Below are 6,000 nucleotides of genomic sequence, written 5' to 3' on the forward strand. Positions count from 1 at the left end.
CCCGCCATCAGAGCGAAACACTAGGGGCTTCCTCCCAAACACATTCTGCACCCAACGAACGTACTGCTTAATTTTACCTGCAGCCTCATCCTTGCGCTTCAGCAGGTGCACCACGGCGTAACGGCTGTAATCGTCAATTAAGGTCATAATATATCGATTACCTGAGGGTGTTGTGGTCTCCATAGGCCCACACAAGTCCGTATGGATCAGCTCCAGAGGTCTCGAAGTCTTTCGCTCGGCCAAAGCTCGGTGTGCGTATCACAAGCTCTCGCATGTGATACGCACACCGCAGTCTTTCATTACAAAACCACGCACCAGATCCTCCGATTTCAATCGTCGCAGAACATCGGAGTCCCGGTGTCCAACTCGACGATGCCACGTATGCTGGCACCGCTCGTGATGATCATCTGCCACTTTGAGTGAACACTCCTGGATTCGCAGCTTATACAAACTGCCCGATTTATCACCAATCACAACCACTTCATCGTGTGCATTACGAATCTCACAACCCGACACGCCGAACTTCGCGGAAAAACCGTTCGCGGCCAACGCTCCGACAGAAATCAACCCACCGTCTAATTCCGGAACGAACAGTACATTTTTCAGAGTAACTTCGACTCTCTCACCGCGCGCGTTCTCACTGTATAAAATTCCTTTACCGATGCCAGACGCTTTCGTCTTCTTTCCATCGGCCAGAGTCACTGTCGTACCGACGGTTACCCGCAACTCCGTGAAAAACGACCTGTCACACGTAGCGCCACTGTCGATCACCCAACAGTTACGAATCAGTGCACCAGCCACAAAGCAAACCGCACTACCAGTGGCATCACCATCAGCTTGTTTGGCCTTTGGATTTTAGTCTTCACTTTTCGGCTTCTTCTCGAAATCACCTTTCTTCTGCGCACGCCACTTTTTACAGTGCTTCCGAAGGTGTCCCGGTTGCTGACAAAAATAACACAAACGTTCCTTCTTGCCACTCGCAGCATCTAACTTCATTGCTTTCACATCCTGTGCAAGCGATTCATCTCGATTTCGGCGTTGACGATACTCTTCCAACAATCGATTCTTCACCATCATCACTGTCCAGTCCGCGTTTATCTGGCTCTGCATTCCATGCACCAAATTCAGGTAGGATGATGGCACACTACGAAACACCATCGCGATGCGCAGTGACTCCTCAAGATTCTGACCGGCTGCCGTGAGCTTGTCAAACAAATCTTCCATGTTCTCAAGGTGAGCTGCCATGCAGCCACCCTCCGACAAACTAGCACTGCACAAAAGGTTCAGGTAGTGAACAATCGTTGACATAGACACTTTCTCGTGATGGGTTTTTAATGCTTCCCACATTCCCTTCGCACTTTCACAATTTTTCACTACTTTAAATTGGCTATCGTCCAGACAGAGCCCAATGTTTGCCCGCGCTTTTTGGTCTTTTGCCCTCCATTCTTCCGTCTCGGGTTCTGGCTTACCAACAATAATCACTTCGCAAAGGTCCTCTCGCTCCAGCAGCCACTCCATACGCTGCTTCCAGGAGCCCCAGTTCGACTGGGTGAGCTTCGGCAAGGACCCTTTTGCACCCTCCGCCATTTCACCGAGATTCCGCCGCGTGGCAGAAAACAAAATGAAGTCACACACGCGCACTCTACCGATCAACCGACCGACCCGTTTTTTCTTCTAATGTCCGTCATTTTTTCGCACTTTCCTCGATCTGGGCCCATAAACTGTGGGCATGAACCAGCAGAAACGAAGCGAACCGGAGAAAACCACGAAAAAGGAATTCTTTCTAATATAAAATATACACGAGGCCGAACTTGTTTCACACGGTCTTTAATAATAACTATACTCTAGCAATACAGAATGTGGAATGGAACAAGGTATGAGAAATAGCTGTACGCCTGCTACTGCTCGTAAAGCTGGTGTTGTTTTTAGTCTGCGATGTTGGCAACTGCCATAGATGTCATCATGATGATGTGAGGGGTAGGAAACGGTAGGATGGTTTATCTGGAGATAGGTGGTCGGTGATTTCTCCCACAGCCCACTGGTCACCATAGCCGGTCGAACTCCAGACGAAACTAGAACCGCACTACCATTCATACTGGCGACAACGCTCTGATGAGACAACGAAACCTTACCCCCAAGCTCCTCCCCTGATCCTATCATTCTACAACCCAACTAACATTTTTCGCAATGTAAACGCTTTACTCTTTTCATTTATACAGCCTCAAGCTGTATTCAAATGTTATACGATATGAGGAAACCATTACTCAACCTCTATACAAGCAAATCTGGTGAACTTAGTCAGCTACTTCTAGCTGTTGTGACGGTTGGAACAAGCTCTTATTGCATATCTATTTACGCTTCTATACAGCTGTTATCCTGCTGTTTAGTTGTGTGTGAACTTGTAAGGCGCTTACTCAACCTTTACCCGATTATGCAATAATGACTACACAGCTTTCTCTTGAAGCCGAGTTAAATATTATCTACGCTTTTTTTGTTGGAGGAATTGATTGACTTTATTTTGCTGCGAGAATCAAATTATTCGAAATTAGTTATAGTTAAATTATTTACTCAGCACCGGAAACTGGAATCGAACTCGAGACGACCGTATTGGCAAAACTTGACACTGCCATTATCGCTACACCAACACGTTGAACTGACGTAAACAAATATACATGACTTTCTACAATAATACCAACCGATGGAAACTAACGATTTTAAATTTGCTCACTACTTGATTAGCCTATTGGTCCCAAGCAAACGATTAACGTATCTCATTCTAGTCGGAATTCTAGTACTACACTATGTTTGTTTTGATTCTCTATGAAAGTTTGACAGATAAAATGAGGGGTTCGTGGATTTTCCTATGATTCAAAGGGTGCATCGATTAGCTTGGGACCGAAGATAGTACCAGAGCTGAGCCAAAAAGTTGAGCTCGTTTCTTCGGGACCTTCTAGTCTTAGAGTTACCTCTATGATAATACCATAATACCATAGAGGTAACTCTAAGACCACTGGGTCCCGAAGAAAATCATTATTATTTTTGGCTCACTCAGTACCAGAACAACGGTCCCAAGCAGTCCCAAGCTATTTCACTCACCCCTGCATGTTCTGCATGAATCCACACACCCCTGATGTTATCTGTCAAACTTTCATAGCGAATCAAAACAAACATAGTGTAGTAATAGAATTTAAACTAGAATAGGGTACGTTAATCGTTTGCTTGGGACCAATAGGCTACTAAAGTGGTGAGCCAATTTAAAATCGTTAGTTTCGTATTGATTGTTGATAATACCGTTGAGTAGAGGCATTATAGTAGTGCACATGAATCACTTTTCTCGATTAGTTACTTCAGCTTTGTAAAGGAGCAGAGTCAAAGCTGTAGAACCAACAATCAATACGAAACTAACGATTTTAAATTGACTCACTACTTGACTAGCCTATTGGTCCCAAGCAAATTGACTAACGTATCCCATTCTAGTATATATTCCAGTATTACACTTTGTTTGTTTTGATTCACTATGAAAGTTTGACAGATAAAATGAGGGGTTAGTGGATTTTCCATTGTTTCGAGGGGTGAATTGATTAGCTTGGGACCGAAGATAGTACCAGAGCTGAGCCAAAAAGTTGAGCTCGTTTCTTCTGGACCTTCTGGTCTTAGAGTTACCTCTATGGTAGAACTGCACACATTTAAAAATAAACCTAGTTGACTATAAAAATGCTTCCAAAGTATCACTAACACAGTTAATTAGCTGAGTACAGGTTGTTTAGCTGTTGAAAAAGCACTTTTGATGTTTATGTTATTCAGCAAGAGTGGTTGGTTGTGTAGAAGCCATCAAATGAGTAATATATTCACTTTGTTAGCTTTGTTTTGCAGCTACAAGTTGAAAGTTGATTAGTGTGTGTATAGAAGTGACATCAGCGTTTATTTGCTGATGTTATTCAGTGCGACTGACAAATTGAATAATGGTTGTGAGAAAGTTGAGAAAACGCTATCCAAAACTACTTTGCTAGCTTCTGCTTGTAGCTATATCTGCAGCTTTGTTTCAGCTACTTTACAGCACGATGCTGGAAAAGTAGGCTTATAAAGCTGAAAATTTTAGTTGGGAATGTACCTCTCTAACCTCGAGTAAGCCGCGAGTATTCGGCCCAACTCCTACTAGACATAGAACTAAGTGAATTTTGTTACAAACAAAGAACAATGAACTATCGGCTCCGTAAAGCTAACGCTATTGAGCGTACCAAATAAACGAACTATAGTTAAAAAAAACAGAGGGATTTTCGAATATCTTAATTTATTTTCGAAGTGAAAATTTACCGAATGGAACACAGCTTTAGTATTTTTTTATTTGTTCAATCGGTTGATAAAATATGTACCGAGAACTTATTCGAGGGATTCATGGCTAATTGATATCATCTCGATCAACTATGAAATGTTGCATAACATTGATGCAAAATTGTGCTCTCCGTTTTTTGTTTGTGCATTTATTTTTAGCGTTTTGTAGTTGAATCGCTGAGGATCAAACTCATTACCATAGAAAAACTTCAAGAGTATAGATATCAGCTCTCACAAAACTTATAACATAGAAACTGGAACTTCACGTTTGTTGCAGTCCAGTACACAAGGAGTTTCAATTTCATGAGTGATGTCACAACCGTCCAAGATTTGTGTCCTAGAAATATTGAAGTGATAGGGAATATCAGCCATCATGACGGTCATTGTTGGACGCTTCAATGAATCACTTGAAGAAAGCCTTACTCATATCTGATTGTAATTTAGGAACCAAATGAAATAGAATATGTATTCGCATTTTTATGAGGTCCTGAAATTAACCAAGTTTTACTAAGTAGGAAATCGAAAATATAGACGAGTGCACGGATGGATTTGAGTTCACTCGCTCGACAAAAAGTGACAAAACAGCGGGGCCCTGTTTACTAAAAATGAACACATATGCGTTCATTTTTAGTAAACAGGGCCCCGCTGTTGTGTCACTTTTTGTCGAGCGAGTGAACTCAAATCCATCCGTGCACTCGTCTATGTACATAGGACCGAAGTCATAGCACCGACGAACCGACATGACTCTTGGAACAAAAATCAACAGAATTACCACCGACGGTGGTAAAAGTATAGACCTGTGCACGGGTGAACTTTAGTTCATCTACTGAAATTTTTTTGACACAACAGCGGGGCCAACTTTTGTAAATAATTTGCTAGGTCGTTTTCACGAGAACCGAAGTACGCCCGTACGCCCACGCAAACCAGGAGCACTAACGGGTAGGGGAAAATTTCATCTGCCCGATGGTGTTGTTAGTTTGCGTGAGCGTATTCGGTTCGCGCGAAAAAGGCTTAACAAGTTTTGTGTACATAAGTTGATAGACCCGTTTCAAATGTTACGTGAGTATTATTCATGTGTTCATTATTAGTAAACAGGGCCCCGCTGTTGTCACTTTTTGTCGAGTGAGTGAACTTAAATCCATCCGTGCACTCGTCTATGGACGTCTGTCAAAAGTTGTTCCAATCGAACCGTCAAAATGCACCGCTTTGCTCAATTGGAACACCGAGGCAAAAGAACGTAAGAATTCCATAAGAACCACTTATGAATTTTAGCCACAAGAAATCGGTATGAATTTCATAGATTTGCCTTATGAAAAATAATGTCGACAAAAAAAATAATAAAATGGAGCGGACTGGAACCGAACCATGGACGTTGAGATTACGGGTCTCATGTCTGGACCACTCATCTGTCGACGCTTGGGTAAATGGAATGGCTAAACGCGTATAAGAGCTACCTTATGTTAGACGAAAATCTTTCATAAGTCGCGCTTATGAAATTCATATGTGTCGTTCATAAGCCGAGCCTTATAAAATTCTTAAGTCTATTTGCCTCAGTGAACACCCGCATTAACGCGAACCATAACTTGACCTTTTTTTTTTTTCCTCTGTTCGGGACCTTACACTACTGCGACCAGTAAATTGATCTATTGTAGTATATCCCGTGTCCTT

Source organism: Ochlerotatus camptorhynchus, unplaced genomic scaffold (genome assembly GCF_037179485.1).
Source record: "Ochlerotatus camptorhynchus isolate MF236.1 unplaced genomic scaffold, CSIRO-AGI_Acam_v1.1 ptg000138l, whole genome shotgun sequence".
Classification (NCBI taxonomy): Eukaryota; Metazoa; Arthropoda; class Insecta; order Diptera; family Culicidae; genus Ochlerotatus; species Ochlerotatus camptorhynchus.